At 44.1% G+C, this 19006-nt stretch overlaps 1 protein-coding gene across 5 annotated transcripts in view; it reads left to right on the top strand.

The window, feature by feature from the left end:
- The window catches only part of FYN (FYN proto-oncogene, Src family tyrosine kinase), a 135413-nt gene that overhangs the window by 66975 nt on the left and 49432 nt on the right, over window positions 1-19006 (top strand). For 3 of the 5 annotated variants that reach the window (XM_083831559.1, XM_083831563.1, XM_083831562.1), the window contains exon 3: window positions 13341-13475. The exons of 1 other annotated variant lie outside the window; for it this stretch is intronic. The gene's annotated coding sequence lies outside the window, so the exon portion shown is untranslated. Of the gene's footprint in view, window positions 1-9642; window positions 10340-13340; window positions 13476-19006 lie in introns of those variants that run through there. One more of the 5 variants, XM_083831560.1, reaches the window with a different exon arrangement.

The raw sequence follows: 19006 nt of genomic DNA, 5'->3' as shown, positions 1-19006 counted from the left end.
GAAGCACCTTGAAGACACAAGCCCCATCGCTGTAGCGTAACAGAATTCTTGCACGTTAACCCTGAAGTATTCATCATTTCCGTACTATTAGCGTGGCGTGTGCCCTCCGCATGTCTGTCATCCTCTGCAAGCGGTGTAGATGTTATCCAGAAACAGTCGTATGCAGAGGCTTGCCAGGTCACGCGCGGGAAACGCGCTACTGACTTCTCGACGGGAGCGAGTCCTGCACAGGCGCTGTGGCTTGCGGCTTGGTCCCAGCAGCTTCACGTGCCCGATGCTCAGAGGTAGCGCCCTGCCTGTGACCTCCCTCACAGCGGCCTCCAGGAGGGCCGTGTGTCGCGTAATATGCAGAAATCAGCCCACCTTAAAGACGTCTCAGCAGCCGGGCAGGGCTCTGAGGCCAGAGGGCTGGGTTTCGAGGCAGAGATCAAAGCCCTCAGCTGTGCACGGATGAGTGTGCTTGGGAAGAGCTCGCGCAAAGATGGGTTTTGTTACTTTGCCTTTCCCATCTGGTTTACGTCCCCAGACTTGTAACTGCTTTTACCCATGCTTTTATGCAAGTAAGATTTGGGTGAATTTATGTGGGAATTCAGTTTTAAATTTTGGGGGAAACGCAGACTGTTAATCTCGTGTTACCAGACCGCTCTTACAGCACCTTTCAGATTCCAGAAATCAAAAGAAAAGCGTGCTTTCCCTTTGAGGCATATATTTGAGGCATCATTGAAAGTCACATGTACCACAGGAGACTTAGCAAAAGCACAGTGGTTTCTATTGCTGTATTATATATTTCCCTAGCTGTACTTCTGATTAAAGAAATAAATTCCTAAGCCATGACTTTTAACCATCTCTTCTTCTCTAGGAAAACTCTTCATAACCGCAGTGAGAGACCAGCACCAGCCCAGGCCGCTGTCCTGCTTCAGCAGGAGCTGTAATAGTGCTGCCATGTAGAGAATTTTTATGTCAAATTATCACTGCTGCTTCACTTCCACTGTAACAAGCAATTCTCGTGGTATTTTTTTCCTAGAATTTTCCTCTTCTTGTAGAGGATACCCATGAATATATTCAATGTCTTGCTCTCTTCTTTTTTTCTTTTGTATCTCTTATGTCTGGGAAAAATTCCAGGAGCTTTATGGTGTAGCTTTAGGCTCCTCTGGGTTGGAAACGCTTCTACGTGTCACCCAGACAAGAACTGTCCTTGTTTAAAAAAAAAAAAAGAAAGAAAACTCTTTTCAGTTCAGTGATGGAGGAGGAGGAAGGTGCCCTAGGCACAGCTGGCGATTAGTGGTATAGTTTCTTCAGGTTGATAACCAGCTCTGATAGAAATCTGTTCGTTGATGGACAGTTCTCTAATGATACTGGACAGGGAGAGCAGTAAATTTAATATGCTCCACAAGTCAGGGTTGGGTGAAACACCAGAAAACTCTTGGAAGTCTGAGATAAATCCCCTTGGAGCTTGCTTTATCTGCTCACAACTTTCCCTTTCTGGTATTTAACCAAGTTTGAATCCAGGTCATCTCTCCTAGGCTAATCTGTGTCACTGGAGTGGTGGAGTGTGAAGGGAGCTTTTCCTTTTTTTTCTCTCTCTCTCTCACCCGGAACACATAAGCAAAAGAGCAGGCGGTACCGAAGCTGAAATCGTGGCAGTCCCTACATGTCGAAGTAGCTGTTGGTAACAGCAGCAACAGAAATCTGTTCTTGGTCAGTTTGGCAAAGCATAATCTAGCAAGTGACTCATCAAATGTACTTTTGCAGTCGTTCGGCAGGTAATGCCGTACATTTGCTAACGTTAATAAGCTTGACTGTAGCTTAAAAAGGTCCAACAACCTCCAATTAAACTTTCTGTAATTTTCAGAAGTAATTCCTTCTCATGTTGCATGCTGTTTCTCTGCAAGGATCCAGAAACATCCACGTCATCATTTGTTACGTTTAATAGATGTTGCTCATCTTATGCTTAAAAAAGTTTGAGAAATAAAATTATTTAATGGAGCCCAGTTAAATCTTTTGCAAAGGCTTTTAAAGTGTCAGATAGGGCTCGCAAATAGCAGAGACTGGCGCTGCAGATTATTTAAATCTGTATGACATCACCAGTGGATAATTTTTAAAAAAAAAGAAAACATTATGTAAATGTATTCAGTAACCAGTAAGGTTATGTATGTGAGAAATCATACTTTTGGGCGCTTTAAGTCAGCTCACCTGCGTTGTGTTTGTTCTCGGCGGAATACAGCATCTGATTATGACTTGGAATGTCTCCAGAGAGCTCATCTCCAAATTGCTGCCGTGATTTACGGGAACAGAATTATGAAGCTTCTTGAACCTTTCAGAGCTTCCTGCTTCTTTGTTGGTCTTTTTAGATCTAACATAGTTTTAAATACTTCTTAGTGATTAGATTAGGCACAGGCAATTTCCTTTTAAAATTGCCTGAGCAGGCCCTTTGGTAAACAGTAATAACCTTGTTGTGGCTCAATAGGGTTTGGCAGGCTAATTAAAATGGACTTCAGCGCTGCAAATAGGTATACAGGAAAACTCTACAGGTCTGCTCAGAGGCTTGGTTGGGTTTCCATGTATGTTGGTTCAGTTGTGACCATACGTGTCTTCTGTTTATGGTTTCCACTGCAATCTATAAATTGTTTGCTTCAGAAAATCGTAGTTTATAAGTACATTGATTGATAAAACACTTCTATTTCGTACTCCATAACTGCTCCAACCATCCAATCCTTTAGATGGATTCATGTTGATTTTTGCCATCTCTTCCTTAGGTGTTTACATTAAAACCGTTTTAATCCCTGAATGTTCAGGATTTTTTAAGACAGAGGAAAGAGAGAAGAGTTAAAGATTTCACAAGAGTCAAGAATTGCCTTAAGAGGATCTTTCCAAATAAGTCTGAGATTTGTACAAAATTGACGACTGCTTTTTCACGCAGGGTCCGTATTGATTTTGTGCTGCATGACACATCCTGCTAGGTCTTTGTGCACAACAAACCACACCGACCTCCTGACCCTTCCCCTGACAACCTCATCGTTTTCCAGCTGAATGTGCCTGGTCACCCTGCAGCTATCGCCGTAAACACATATGTAACTTTCAAAATCATTTCTTGAGCTTTTTTTCCTCATTTCAGAGAGCGCAGAGAAAGCGGTGTCCCTGTCCGCACACGGGCATACCCACGCATTTCCAACCAGTAGTCAGATTGCTAAAAAAAAAAAAATGCCCATGGGTAATTAGCACTGTGAGTATAGTTAATCGATTTCAAATTAAATGCCACCGGCACTGGCAAAAGGTCACACTAGGTTTTGTTATGGGTTTGAGAAACCCCCGGTTTAGCGTGCGCTGTCTCTGGGAATGGATATTGTCTTTGTATGCTGCCTGTGACAAAAGAGGAGCAAGGACTGCCATTTTTGCAAATTATGCTGTAAAATTTATTATCGTTTTAATATACATCATGGTTTTGCTGTGTTGATTTTAAGAAAGAAGCCCTTCAATGTAAGGAGGCAGTCGTATCTTCTTAAGCACGGAAAAAGGAGCTGGGGCGAGGATGGGGTAGGAACCTCAGCTCTGGCTTCCTAGTCCACCCTTCTCATTATTAGATGATTTTGCCTCCTAGGCAGACAGATTACTTCATATTTTCCTTCATTAATGATTTATCAGACAGCTCCTCCCCTACAGGCTCATCTCTTCTGTTATCCGTGCGGCCCACACAACCAGCAGCACGCAGCTGCCAGCTGGCACACGCACGTGAAGCGCGCGAGCTGCTGCGGCTCCTGCCTCCTCCTCCGGCGCTCTGCCTCACCTGCACGCTCCTTGCTGGCTTCAGTTGCACCCAATCCACAAAATCTCCGTGTGTCCTGTTCTCCTGTCCCATCTCTCCAAGCATAATGTGCTTTTACTACCTTTAATTTAAAAAAAAAAAAAAGTGAGAGAGATGAGGTGACCCCACGTGTGAAGCAGCAGCACTTGTGCTTTTGTTATGGGAATGCTTGGTGGCCTCTGAAAGCTCTGGGCGTTTTGGTGGGAAGGTGTGCTTGGTGGCAGCTTCCATTTTAGTCCCAAGTAGTATTAGTCAAGAAGAGGGAGTGCTGGGGAGAAAATGAAAGAGCTTTGTCTGTGAACAGGAAGGTGTGGGTTGGCTTTAATTTCAGGTTTTGCTATCAGGTTCTTGGCACAACAGCTCTTTTGAAATCCTTTTCCAGTTGTCTGTATGAGAGAGTGATTTTTATCACATCACTAAAGATTAACGCTATTCTTGTTCTCCTTTCTGGTCTCAGAAATCAGTTGTGCTCTGAGGCCTGGGAAAGGGAGTCCAAATGAAATCCCACGATGAAAGGGAAGAAGCCCAGAATTGCTTACCGCTCTCCAGCTTGTCCACCGCAAGCGGGTTGTGACTGGGTACAACAGGGGAGCAAGGGCTGTGGAACAGGAGGAAAAAGCATAACTTAGGAGAGAAGAAGGAACCAGTGAGACTCCTTCGAGTCATTTATACAAGAATGTATAAATCTGAATCTACTCTTGGCAAGTGGCGATTGATAACTAATCTTCTCTTCCCGCTCCCAAACTCGCCCAGCATCTGCAGAAAGGACATGTGAGAGGAATAATAAATCTCATTATTTTAGCAGGCTACAATGGAAATTATGCATTAAAGGTGCAATGAGCACCTCAGCAGGGAGAAACCGACTGCTTCTTAGGATACCTAAAATATCTTTTCACCCTCGCTGTTTTTGAGAACTTCCTCAGTGGTTCAGGCCGAGCTGGAGCTTTACAGTGCTGTTTTAAGAGGAGAGCTAGCAGGAGAAGGGAATTCAGGCTGCCACACATAATGGGCTAGCTGTTCTGTTGTGTGCTGCAAGACTAATCGATCTGAATGCCTTTGGCTTCGGAGGGGAGAGAGGTGGGCGAGAACAGTAGGCGTTTGTGTGCTTTGGGCAGCCAGGTGTCTGCACAACCGGTGTGAGCGCTGAGGGAGAAGAGGCTCTTGCTGCTCCTCGCTGGCCTTCCCGTTCCAGCCGGGGCAGGCTACGGGGCTCCCCCGGGGCTGGGTGGGAGGCCCTGGTGGGGCTGTGCTCACACAGGCCGAGAAAAGAGGTCACTGCGTGGTGGCTCGGGACGAAATAGGGGGAAACCAAGAAAAAATTACAAGTGACTCATTTCAAGGGGTAGTTTGTGAGCAGAGCAAGGAGTTGGGATGCAGATCTTACATGTCGCCAGGCCAAGGGCACAGCCCATCAGTGTCAGCACGACTGGTTCATCCCAGCTGCGTGGATGAGGACAGCACTTGCCATCAGTAAAGCCAAGTGTATGTTTACAGCACCCTGACTGCTTCACAGTAATTCCCTGTACACAGAGCACGTTACCTCACACAGCATGCATGAAGTGTACAAGAAGCTGGTGTAGCACAAAGAGCCTGCACTGAATTTCCACCTAGTGCTAACTGCCTGTGGTAAACCACTGCTCACCAAGCAGCTGTTTGTTGTTTTTTTTTTTCTATGCATCTCATAGCTCTACCACTCACGTTAGAACACAGGTTCTGAAAAAGCAGGAATTTGAACCATGCCATTTCCTCACAAAATGTGTGCCGTGATTTGGTTATGTTACTGAATTGCTGCATTTGTCACTAGTTTCCTGGAAGGAAGGAGAGGAGGATGCTGCTAAGTGCAGCAGATCTGTCTGTGACCTGACAGAATCACAAAATCGCTGGGGTTAGACAGGACCTCTGGAGATGATCCACCGCCTGCTCAAAGCAGGGGCAGCTTGAAGTTGGTATCCCGGAGCTATGTCCCTTTGGGTTCTGAGTATCTCCGACACTGGAGAAATCACAGCCTCTCTGGGCAACCCGTGCCAGTGTTCAACACCCTCACAGTGGAAAAGTTTCTTTTCCTGTATTTAAATGGCATTTCCTGTATTTTACTTTGTGCCCATTGCCTTTTTCTCTGTCACCGGCACCACTGAGATGTTTTGCCTTGTTGTCTTTGCGGCCTCTCATCAGGTATTTGTACAAATTGATCAGATCCACCTCAGCCTTCTCTTCTCTAGGCTAAATGGTCCCAGCTTTCTCAGCTTTTCTTCAGATGACAAAAGCTCCAATCTCTTACTATCTTTGTGGCTCTTTGCTGGCCTCTTTCCAGTACATCCATGTGTGTTGTACACTGGGAAGCCCCAAACTGGACACAGCACTCCGTAAGAGTCTCAGCAGTGCTGAGTAAAGGGGAAGGATCACCTCCCTTGACCTGCTGGACATACACTTTCTAATGCAGTCCAGGGTGCTGTTGGCCATCTTTGCCATAAGGAAACACGGCTGGTTTATGTTCAACTTAGCATCCATTAGGACACTGAGTTTTCTTTCTGCTTTCTAGCTGGTCAGCCCTCAGTATGTTCTCCCTAGCATAGGGTTATTTCCCCCCGAGCACAGGACTTTGTATTCCACTTTGTTGAACTTTTTGAGGTTCCTAATAGCCCATTTCTCCAGCCTGTCAAGGTATTTGTGAATAGCAGCACAACCATCTCTTGTACCAGCTATTCCTCCCAAACTTACTGAAGATGCACATTCTGCCATTTTTGAAGAGATCAAACAGTACTGACACCAGTATCAACTTCTGGGGCACACCACTAATGCCCCCTTCAGCAGCGGGTCCATGTTTTCCCCAGTTTTCCTTTTGCTGCTGATATTCATATAGAAAATCTTCTTGCTGCTTTTCACATCTCTTGGATTCAGCTGCTTTGGGTTTCATGACCCTATCTGACCCCGTTTCCAGCTCTTTTACACTTCCATTTTATGTTTGACTTTAGTCAGGAGCTCCTTGTTCATCCATGTGGGTCTCCTGCTGCTTAGCACTGCTTAGCTTCCAGCATATTGAGATAGAGCGTTGTGGAGCTTCCAGGAGGTGATCCCTGAAAATTACCCAGCTCTCCTGGACCCCTGTTTTCTCCAGGGCTGTATCCCATGCAGTTCTTGTAATCCCTTGTAATTCTTGTAATCCCATGCAATGCAATGCACATTCCTGAAGAAGCCAAGTCTGCTTTTTGGAAGAAAGGCCATCCACCATCTCACAGTCAATGCAGCCAGTATTGCCCCTGACCTTCACATCCCACGGTCCTTGTTTGTAAGCATGAAGTCCAGCACAACATTTCCCATTGTTGGCTCTTCAATCACCTCTCTTAGGAAGTTACCATCAGTGCTCTTCAGGAATCTCTCCTGGGACGCTGATTCCCGTTGCTGATTTCAGCCTTTTCCCATGTTAAACGTGTCTGTGGCTGCTATTTGTGCAAACTACTTGATCATTTTACATGACCAAACTTTTGAACCCCATCCTGAAATGATGTCATGTGGAGAGCAGCTCGCAAAAGAAGGCTATGTGAGGCTTGTACCAAAGTGCAACACGTAACCCACCTAACGTGTTGGGTTTTATTTCCACCTCTTTTCTCACGCTTAAATGTAAAATAAGCATTATGCTGTTGGAACCAGGCAAAGGCTAATTTGCCTCATTTGAATGTGAAAAGGAGCCCACATCCTTCCTGTGCCCTGCAAAGAATGCAAAAAGACTTTACAGAGAAAACAGATGTACTAATATGTATCACTTGTGGGGGGCAGGGGGAATCGGGGTGCTGCCACTAAAGCAGTGCTGAGCTTGCAAGGAAACAAAAGAGCCAGCATACAAAATATTGTGCTGGGAAGCCGACAAAGTTGGGACTGTTCTCTTTCACTTACATTTATGCTCCTGGCATCTGGAGACCACTCTGAAAAATATATACAAAAGGAAACATGTAGCCTCGTTCTTCACGCTCAAGAAAACCTGCGCTGAAGACACTTGGAGAGCTCAAATGCAAACAAAAAGCAGAAGCTTTTGATCCTTAGAGAAAGCTTCTAAATTTCAGGGACAATATTGCCTTGCCAGAAAAGTACGCCACTCCCATCATAAATGAAGCAAACATAACTTTTGGAAGTGTCCATTGATTTTATTTATATTTTGAATTCCCCTACATCTCTTACACACAAATATGAAAGAGTTAGTGCTGTCAGCTCTCCAAAAATACAGGATGTAGTGGGGATGGTTTTAATGGTTTAGAACAGCGTGGAAGATAGACAACAAATGAACTCTGGAATTATTTCTACAGCTGTACAACCCACTTCAGAATACTGTCTTTTCCAGACCAATCTGCTTATCCCTCTTCAAGTACTTCAGTAACGAGCAGTCAGCACTGATCGGTCAGCTTGTGAATCTGCTGATGCTCAAAACTCCCCGAATTCACCAGTCTGCCTGCGGCAGATTTGGCCCAGAAGCATAACAGAGTCCCTTGCCAGTGATTAGCTTGTAGACAGGAGGCAGTTGTTTGTGGCCATTTATAATTTATAACATACGTGTATTGTAGGTCGCAGTAATAAATGGGATTCTACAGGAGAATGAATGCTTCTTCTTAAAAGGCTACCTCAGACTTCCTAAATTAAAAACTGGTTTTATGAAAGCAAAGAAGTGAAATGTGTCAGTTAGTCCTGTTTATTTTTTTTTCAGCGGTAGCATTTGGGGAACACCCGTGGATGCGTGCCATACTTTATGAAGGCATTGTGCTGTTCTCCCTAAATGCAGCATGCAGTTATCTTACAACCTGGAGTACTAGAGCGCAGGACCATAAGAAGAACCCTTCAAAACTGATGCTTCCTCCTTAACATACTGTTTGCATCTTCAGGAAGTGTTCTTAATTCACAGAAGTTTGAAAACTACAGCATTGATGCACAAACTAACGTGTAGATATAAGAGGCTCAATAACCCTGAAAAGAGAAATTTTAAGCTCGCTTACACGAACGTGAATGCAATACAACAGCTTGAGATGTTTGAATGTGGTTTACCTGCAGGCTTGTTTTGTAGGATCAGGCTAAATCAAATCTTGGCCTTGGACTAATATCTGTGTTTTGGAACAAACATCGCAATGCAGCACGCTGCAGAAGGAAGGAAGCAGAATAGAAGCTAGATCACTTTCCTTTCCTGCATTATTTCTTGTAAGCGTAGTCTTCTTACATATGGAATAAACATTTCCTGTTGTAAAAATATTGTAACAGCCTGCAGTAGTCAAATAACCGATAAACCACTGTCACTGAAAACTGGAAGTCAATTAGACTGGCATGTTTAAGGAGAAATGTTCAAAGCATGCAGATGATCAGCAATCCAGTGCTCTGAAAAGGCAGTGAGCGTGCACTACCTGATAACTGCTGTGATTGTCAACAACTGCAGCTTTGCTGTATGGAAGGAATTATAAAACTTGACTCGTCGTGCAAATGGCAGTGTAATGATATGGGCACATTTGGTTCCTGCTTTTTGCTTTGTGTCTTCTATGCAGCTAGACAAAATGGTGTAGGTATCTTATCCTCTCTGTTTCATGTGCTTTAATTCTACTGTGCAGATACTTTATTTATCTCTGTCTAGAGTAATACTGCTTTGTAACACTACTCCTCAAGCTGTCTGACAGCACTATTAAATCCTCGCTGTGCTAACCGCCCTGTCATTGTACCATGATAGCAGCCACAGAGCTGGGAATCCAATTTAATACTAATAAACTTCTATTTTGGTTAAAGCCCCCTCCTCATTCCTAGTACTAGGAAAACGTTTCAACCATGTTTTTGCATCCTGTACAAATGCTTTAAAAAATGTAACAAAACAGCATGAGAAAGTCAAGGAATTCCTTTGGATGTCCAGTCTTATTTTTGACCAGCCTTTGTCCCCTGTCTCTCTGGAGCAGTGCTTCCAAAGTTTTCTTTCTGGAAGGTTGCACAAGGGGCAGAACACCATACGCTACAGTGACTAAAGTGTTTGATAATTCCTGATGATTGGTGGTCTTAGAACCTGAATTCCCTGGACATCAAAACACTCACGTAGGTCCCAATAGGTCTGAAAAAGCCCTACAGCTTCCGATGATGAGGCAAACTGTGGGCCACACTTTGTAGCCGTATTATGGGAGCAGGTCCCATAAAGGGTAGGAGATAAAGGACAGAAGTTTGTTTTTTTCATTTGTGCACGGGTGGTTTAATATTCTAGATCAAGGAGTTTAGTGGCTGTAACATGTAATCACTCATCTCTCAGAGCCCCTGCTTCTTATGGACGTTCAAACTGATTTTTATCTGTCTCTGTCATGGTCGGACAGCAGATGCGGACTCTTATTGTGATAGAGTTACCCACACAAGTAGCTGCAGAAAAGGGAAGTGAGAATCAATTTCTTCACAAGACTTTCTCCTTGGAAGTATTCTAGGTACACAGAAAGGGCAAGCCTTGAGGATGTTAGCTGGTTTTTGCGTGATGGCATTACAGGCAACCTGTCTGGATGGACTGATGGGGAGCTGGAGGAATGGGAGAAAAGGAAAATTGTGAGTTGCAAAGGTGGAAACCTTTCTTAGCAAGGAGGTAGAGGGAGGAGGGGATCAGTTTAGGATTTGCTTCCTTGTTCTGTATTCATTGTACAAAGCTGGGGGAAGAGCCATGTTCAACCCTGGTATTTTCCCATATGAGTTCTAAAAAACTATACTACCTCTGTGTGTTCTTCTCTCTTTCCCTTTCATAGAGAAATTATTTCAGGAGCAACTGCAACTAGTCAAAAAAAAATTATCTTTAATCTTTTATTCTCAGGATCGCCATCGTGGCTTCCTTGATCTGGTTTCCTACCACAATTCATCTTTCTCTTGGAAAAAACTTCCCCAGCTTTCATTCTTGCAGTCCCTGTGCAGAAAAATAAGCATCGCCTCAATGTTTTCTGACATCAAGCTATGTAGCCACAAAGCTGCTAAAGCTTGGGCATTTCAATGAGTGGCAGGGCAGAAATGTGTCATCCTGACCATAGCGTTGAAAGCAGGTCCGTGCAGTACCCTGAATTTTAGAAGAAGGGAAGAGAGGAAAGAAGAGCAGTGCTTTAAGGGGAGGGGAGTGTGTCAGTAAGCATTTTGAACATACAGTGGCCATAAAGGACTGGATTATGCTGTTCCTGGGGTTGTAGATGAATATCCTCTAAGGAGCAGATGTTTCGTGTGAGTTACATGCAAAGAGCAAATTATATATACAAGTCGTGTAAATTTAGGCTATAAATCAAACACTATGTATGTATCTAAACGATACTTTGGAAGAGTTTGTCTTAGTTCTCTGTTTCTTGGACAACATGCGTTAGTTTTGCTGCTGAGAGGTAAGCGTGTGTTTGGCTAGGTTTTGGGTAGCGCTGTTTTCTCTTGTTGTTTTCTTCAGTGAGGAGAGGAGACCTGGTGAAACCCTTTTCTAGACTGTGTTTACATCAGCACATTCGATCTGCCTGCGTCCAAAAGCATTATGTCAAAGCAATTGCCTGCATTTGTTTCTTAGCGTGTTCTCCGGCAGCACTGTCGCTTGAGGGTCAAACTGGAATACATTAAACTGGAACTGGGGCAGAAACTGCAGCCAGCCTCAGGTCAATGATGCCTCTTGAGATCTGTGAAAGTGACACTTCCGGGGTTCATTGCATTCACTTCCATAGCATTGCTGCGTCTGGTCTGGGTGAGCTACAGAGGCGGATGGTTAGTCTCACATTCTCCCATTTAATTCTCTCTCTGTGTGTCTGGAGTAAAAGGACAAGCCTAGGATTGACTTATTTCTTAATATTTCAAAAAGTTAGGGGTTTTTTAATCTATATGCTAAAGCTATTTTCTTCTATACAGTCTCTACACGTTTATGGTTAGGAAATTACCACAATTAATCCGTCCTTTGAAATAAATCTGTGGATTCTGGTTATGTGATCTTTGTAATCCAAGTACTAAAATAGTACATCTTTTCTTATAAGCAAGCCTTTAGAAGGTTTAAAAATTTACTTGGACACATGCTTAACAGAACATCCTAATGCTGTAGGTTGTAGGTGGGATTGTGCCAGAGGAAGGGGGAGAAAAATGCATCCAGGAGGACAGCAAGTATTTAGATACAAAAATGCACTATTCAAACTGTGCTTTATCAGGCTCTGATTCACATTCTATTAGTAGCTCTGAAGCCTTTCTCTTCGACTTTTCCAAAACCTTTGCTTCTTTAGTTAATAAAGAGTTGCTGATCGCATACTTTTGAGCCTTGAGATCTGTTGAGAGGAATACCAGGTATAGCAGAGACCATTTGGTGTTGGCATGTGTGAATGCATGTGCATATGTATACACATATATATTACACTCAGACGGGTCTTTTTACTGCCTAAAATTTTCACGAGCTTTCTTGCTTTAGTTCACTCTACGGAAGTTGTGTATTACGATCAGTTTACTGAGGATGGGATGCTGCTTCTGGGTCTGTAACCTGGTAGCACAATTTTACTACATAGTGTATGCTGTGTTTTAGCAGGCATTGCTCAGTGAAAGGGACTGAAAGTTTGGAAAACGCATTCTTTTCCCACCTGTTGAAGAGAAAATTATCTGTAGAATCATCAGTCGTTAACTATAATGAAATGTTTGTATGAAATAAAGCCTTTTAAATCTTGGACAAAAACCTTGTACCGTGTCCTTAAAATCCATCAAAGTAAATATTGGCAGGCTGTAGGACAAGGCAAATTCAGTACCCAGTGCACGCCGCAGAGCACGCAGTCCTCAGGAGCCCACCTGCCAGCATCCAGCCTGGGGGCACAGAGCCAGCAGCTTTCTTGGTGGCACCCAGGTCCCTTGGCAGGGCCATCCATACTGAGACAGCACCTCAGCCCCAGAAGGCTGAGGTTTCCCCCGGTGTCACTCAGTGTGCCATGAGCTGGTCCTGGCTGTCAGAATTACTGACAAGAGGAAAAGGAGTGAGTTTTTTTTAGTGGAAACAAGACACTGTCTGATGCTGTGATCGCTCATCTGGCCTCCGATGTTTTGCAGGCAGTCGATCTTACCTGAAAGAGCTCCTAATAACCAAAGCTGAATGGGTATGCATCCTTTTTATATAAACCATGATCATCTTCACAGCTTCGTGGAGATGGCCAGTACATCACAACACGTGGTACAAAGTGGTTAATTACCCATAACTGATCATTACTTTAAAAAAAAAAAAGCCCCTTTGCAGTCTGGATTGGATTAGTTTCCAGTTCCAATGAGTTTTCCGTCTTTGCTAGATTAGAACCCACAGTTATCAAATTTATTTCCCATATGAATACTCCTATACTACAAACAAAATTAGAAAATTGCCTTTAAGCTTTTTGTTTATAACGAAGCCTTCTGCTCCTCAGTGTTTTCAGTTCTTCAGTTGCTCTCCCCTGGCCATTCTTCGTTTTTTTTCAACACTTCATTTGAAAAATGGAGCAGCAGAACCTGATACATTATTCAAGTAGCAGAGGAACAAGAGCCAAATACGGAGTTACTATAACCTACCTACTCATCTTTTGATTTTCATTTGTTTGTACAGCTGAGGCTCGCGTTAGCCCTTTTGGCCACAGCCTTGCGTTGGGAATTCATGTTGAGCTGATTGCCTGCCAGGACGCCTGGTCTTGTATTCAGTCTCTGCTTCGGAGGATAGAGTCCTCTCTCTCCCTCTCATCCTGTAAGTATGGCCTGTATTCTTTATTGTAATACAATGGTTTTACACTTGGCCATGTTAACACCCAAACTGGTGCATCCTGCCTTCTCCAGTTCCCACTTGCTCTGTCTCAGACTCGTCCCTTTGTTGTTTGTTTTTTTTGCTGTCCCCACTCTTGCTATCTAACCATACTTAACTTTAATCCAGGTCGCTGATAAGCCTATTAAATAGCAAAGGGTTGATCATCAGTTCCTGTGGGAACCCAGTAGGAACCCATCTGTTTGCTAATAGTTTCCCATTTAATGTTACACTTGGACTTAATTTATTAACTTTTTAATACATTTAATACGATTGTGGACTCAGAAGTGACTTCAGTATAAAATATGTTCCAGTTTTTTGCATGACCTCATGTAGTACTCTCCATGTATAGAGTCTTGCTGTCCATGAATGGATGGAGTGTACTCCGCAGGGACTTTAAAGCATTCTGTTTCGTGATAAAGATGTTCTACAGACAAAGACAAATGACTTAGGCTTGTCATACTGTCAACAACGCTGCCTTCATCAAGTGAACTTGTAACGTTTGCAAGAAATTATATCAGATTACTTTGATACAGTCTGTTTCTCTTAAAGTCAAGTTGATTGACTTTAATTGTAGTGCTTTGAAAAAATATATATTTAGTCCTGTGTTGGCTGTTCTAACCTATGCAAAATACTTAAAATAACAAACAAACAACAAAAAAAACTAAGCCAATTAAAACTAAAACTAAGCCAACTGGCCGGTAATTACTTTTTACCTTTCTTAAGCACTGACCCAACATGAACCATCTTCCTGCCCCTGGTACATCCCCAGCAGCCCAGAACTGCTTAGAAGTGGCAGCAGCAGCTCAAAGGCTTGCTGTCTGAAAGCTTCTGAGACAAGTTTGTCTACCAACTAATTGGAAACACCTAGAATCTTGTATACATTGCTTAGCGTCCTCTCTAAGTTGCTACAGTGGTGGGAAATTATTTTATCATGATCGTAGACAGGACACCCGGCCTTTTACTTGTGTGCTAATCAAAAATATTTACTAAGTAAATTCTGCCTCTGTTGTATTGTTTTGAATTATTCTACCACGTGTATTGCTTAGAATCTGTCTTTCATAATCTGCTTAGAATAATAAAAAATCTCATATCTGATTTATCTGTCTTAATTTTTCCTAGTATCTTCTTGCCTCTTTGATATAATCTTTATCTTGTTATTATCTTTTCCTCTTTTTCTCTTCATATGTAGGTTTTATATATAGCACATTATATCTTTTTTCACTTCCCTGGTAAGCCCAGCTGTTGGTGTTTTTTTTTCATTGTGCGTTATTTTTATCTATCCTAGTCTTCTTTTCACAGTTGTAACATTGTAGGCATTTAGGAAATGTCTTAAACCATTCACAGATGTCAGCAACTTTAAATTCTGTCTACAGCCTGATTTGACTTCCATTTGCTTCAGTTTTGTGAAATTCCCTCTCAGAAAGCACGCACTGTTTTTAATTTATGTATAGATGAAGAGTGTATGTTCATATAACATATACAATTTTACTGGTCTGGATTTGATTGTAGATAATGTTAGCTATTTGCACAGAAAGTGTCAGTGCTTTTCAGTCTAAACAACCAGTAACCTTCTAGGTTGTGATCATTTCCTCTCTACTGAGACAAGGTCTGCAGCAGGGATTGTCTGGCTCCTCTGTTAAACCAGCCACATCATATGGCCAGCACTGTGCCATGCTTGTGCCAGCACTGCAGCTCCTGCATGTTGCTGTCCCTGGGGCTGGGGCAAGGAGCAAGTCACCCAGTCCTGCTTGCTTGACATGGTAGGCTAACCACGGGGTTTAGCAGTAAGCTGTGTAGTTTAGCAACATCCCATAAGCTGTTCACGTTGTGGTCAGCATTCTGTGAACTCTGAGTTCTCTGTTCCCTTCGGTGCTGCAAGGTCTACATTGCATATGACTCATTGGCAAGTGTCAACTTACTGGCAAGAGGCACTGAAGAAGCCAGTTATCCTAACCTCTACTGTGATAACAGCAGCCTGTGGCAGATGCCAGCTAATACCTCAACTTGGGTGCATCTTGATTCATAAATATCCGAGATTCCTTACATTACTTACTTCCAAGTTCTCAGTCACTCAGACATCATTTCTGACATACACGGTCTGTCAATTCCCCTCTTCCACTTGGACTTCTTGAGTTGATTACAACTATTTCTTTTAATATTCTAATAACCTAAATCTAGCCAGTAGTTTTCAGGAATATTCATCTGCATTGCTCCTCTGCAGACAAAGGGTTTATCTGTTTTTACAGATGCTTGTAGTTAGCATACAAGGAACTGAAAAGGGTCATCCTCTTACAATACCTGCTTTGGTTAGTGTTGTGCTTGGTACCACGGTTTTGTGCTGAATGTGCTTTTGGTTGCATATTTAATCTGGCTTGTTTTGCCAGCCTGGTTTATGGAGTGTGTATTCTTTGCCTGTCGAGAGGTCACTTTTTCTCTGCAACACTCTCTCCCCATGGTCCACAAATCTATACTCTGTGCTATTCACCTAGTTGTTAACTTCTGATTTTTGTCTTTTTGTGCGAGGAAACAGGGAGGAAGTCCAGGCAAGATCTCCAGATCTCCTGAATTATCTGCAGTTGTGTAGTCTACCAGGTGTATCACAAAGCAGTCACTTCTAGTGAAGCCCAGCCTGTCAGCTCCAGGTTATCATCCAGTTCTCCACTTCCCTTTTGTGTCTTAAATACATAGAAACAGAAACCTCTGTTGTCCGCCTCTTCCTCACAGAGTGCTCTTTTCATTTCTTTCCAGTGAGGATGGTTGGAGCTGTCTGCAGGGGCACTTTGGGTCAATGCTTTGTTAACTGTTCATACTCAGAGAACCAGTCAAACCAGGGAGGGCATGCGGGGAGTGTGAGGGGGAGATCAAGCACCATCTGCGTAATGCTGCCAGAGTCTAGGGGATATGGATGTGCTTGTTCATGCATGAGCTATGGGCTTGTGGACCACCTGCTGGGTTTTGGGCCCCAGCGCTCCCTTGGATCACAGGTCAAGGAACACTGTTGTAGATAATCCTGCACGCCAGGTTGAGCAAATGTCCATTTGGGCAAACATCCACACTCTGTTCTGCATGACTAGCAGGATTTTCAGGTGTGTTTTTAGACATTTGCAAATGTACCTTCATTCACAGGCCTGATTTAAAGCATAGTTTCTTTTCTTAAGCATATGGACCCTGAGAAAGAAAGAAAGTGGGAGAAAAAAAATAATAAGTCATACTTCTGGGTGGATACTTCTGGCTTGAGAGACTATTAAGAAGTATTGGCATTTGCTGTTTTTATCACTCACTGAGTCAGAGAAAAATAATCTGAAAGAGACTAGTCCACACTTCTGAGCAGAGGCAGTGCCATGTCTGATGGCTAACCTTCACATGGCCTTAGGCCGTTTTGCTGTCCTTGCCAGCAGAAAGGATTTTCATCCCTGACACCAATGTAAATATCCACAACTGCCATTCAGTCCATTATTTCAGTGTGACTTTCTGCTTAGGCCGTAAAGGATTAAAGTAGGACCTCCTGTAACTGCAGTGAGCAGATTGCAGTAGCTTTAACCTGAAGGACCAGGTTCTGACCTGTAGCTGAGGGTCGCTATGCATGAATATCCTTTGGAGATCATTCCCAGAGCAGTATGGGCAATAACCTCAGGTTCATGATGAAATCAAATTAATGCATCCTTCTCTGTTCTACTTGCCCTCAGACATGGACGTAAAGCTTTAAAACAGATCTGCCTGCCATATGTTTAGCAATACTTAAATATTTTGATCAATGTGGAAGGCTCCTGTAGCTGTTTGCTGGCTTCCTTTGGAAAATGCACGTTATCATAGCAGGATCTATTTTCATGGCCCTTAGCTAGCAGCTGATGTCTTTTTAAGCTCCATCTTCACTGGCAAACAGAAGGGACTTGCAATTTTTAGGGTACATAGCAAAACAGAGTGGGGAATCTTCAGTCTTAGCGGCGTCATAGTTGGACAGCAGAGGACTGCATGCATCAGCGCTGCCACTCTTCTGTATGAGAGAATGCAAGTGAGGACCTGTCTCCTTCTGTGTCCCATTGTCCAGAGTGTTTATCACTGTAATCTCAGCCTCCTATGCTCTCATTTCCAAATTTCAAAATCTCTGCTAAAAAAGGAAGAGATGGTAATGTGTCGTCTTACAATCCAAATTCATCTCCAGGTAGCATCTCAATTCTTGCCTATCAGGTGAACACAGTTTAACCTGTGTGCCTCTAAGGTTATTTTCCGGGCCAGGAACAGAAAGACTTACATATTGCTTCCTGTGGAGGGCTGACCCCAGCCAGCAGCTAATCTTCCACGCAGCTGCTCATTCACTGTCCCCCATCAGCATGGGGGAGAGGATCAGAAGGGCAGAAGCAAAGGGAATTCATGGGTTGAGATATATAGGGTTTAATAACTGAAGGAAATGAAAAGAAAACAAGTGATGTAAAGGCACTCCCTCACCAACTCCCACCAGCAGAGCAATGCCCAGCCAGCCCCTGAGCTATGGCTGTTTTCAAAAACTCCCCCCCAGTTTTATGGCTGAGCATGATGCTATATGGTCTGGAATATGTCTTTGGTCAGTTTGTGTCAGCTGTCCCAGCTGTGTCTCCTCCCAGCCTGTTGAACACCCCTGTGGTGGTTTTACCCTGCAAGGTAGCTGAACTCCACCACAACCTCTCTCTCAGTCCCCCTCCTCAAAGGAAAAAGGGGAGAAAATAGGATGGAAAAGGGCTCAAGGGTTGAGATAAGGACAGGGGAATCACTCAACAATTATCATCATGGGCAAAACAGACTCAGCATAGGGAGGTTAATATAATTTATTGTCTATCACTAGCAGACTAGAACAATGAGAAACTAAAAGCAAACTAAAAACACCTTCCATCCTCTTCTGCCTCCTCCCTTGAGAGGCACAGAGGAACAAGGAATGGGGGCTGCGGTCAGTCCCTGAGGCTTCATCTCCGCTGCTCCCTCATGGTCACTCCCTGCCCCTGCTCCCCGTGGGGTCCCTCCCACGGGATGCCGTCCTGCCCGAACTGAGCCTGCGGGGGCTGCCCACAGGCAGCAGCTCTCCAAGAACTGCTCCCACACGGCTCCGTACCACGGGGTCCATCCCCCAGGAGCAAACTGCTCCAGCACGGGTCCCCCACGGGCGGCAGCTCCCCCCAGACCCCTGCTCCTGCGTGGGCTCCTCTCCACGGGCTGCAGCTCCGGCCCGGGGCCTGCTCCTGCGGGGGCTCTCCATGGGCCGCAGCCTCCTCCAGGCCACATCCACCTGCTCCACCGGGGGCTCCTCCACGGGCTGCAGCGTGGAGATCTGCTCCGTGTGGGACCCATGGGCTGCAGGGGGACAGCCTGCTCCACCAGGGGCCTCTCCACAGCCTGCAGGGGAACTGCTGCTCCATGCCTGGAGCACCTCCTGCCCTCCTGCTGCACTGACCTTGGGGTCTGCAGGGCTGCTTCTCTCATTTTCTCACTCCTCTCTCCAACTT

The sequence above is a fragment of the Anser anser genome (genome assembly GCF_964211835.1).
Source record: "Anser anser genome assembly, chromosome: 3".
Taxonomy (NCBI): Eukaryota; Metazoa; Chordata; class Aves; order Anseriformes; family Anatidae; genus Anser; species Anser anser.
Note: the sequence above shows the minus strand (reverse complement) of the source record. Positions and strands in the feature narration are given on the sequence as shown.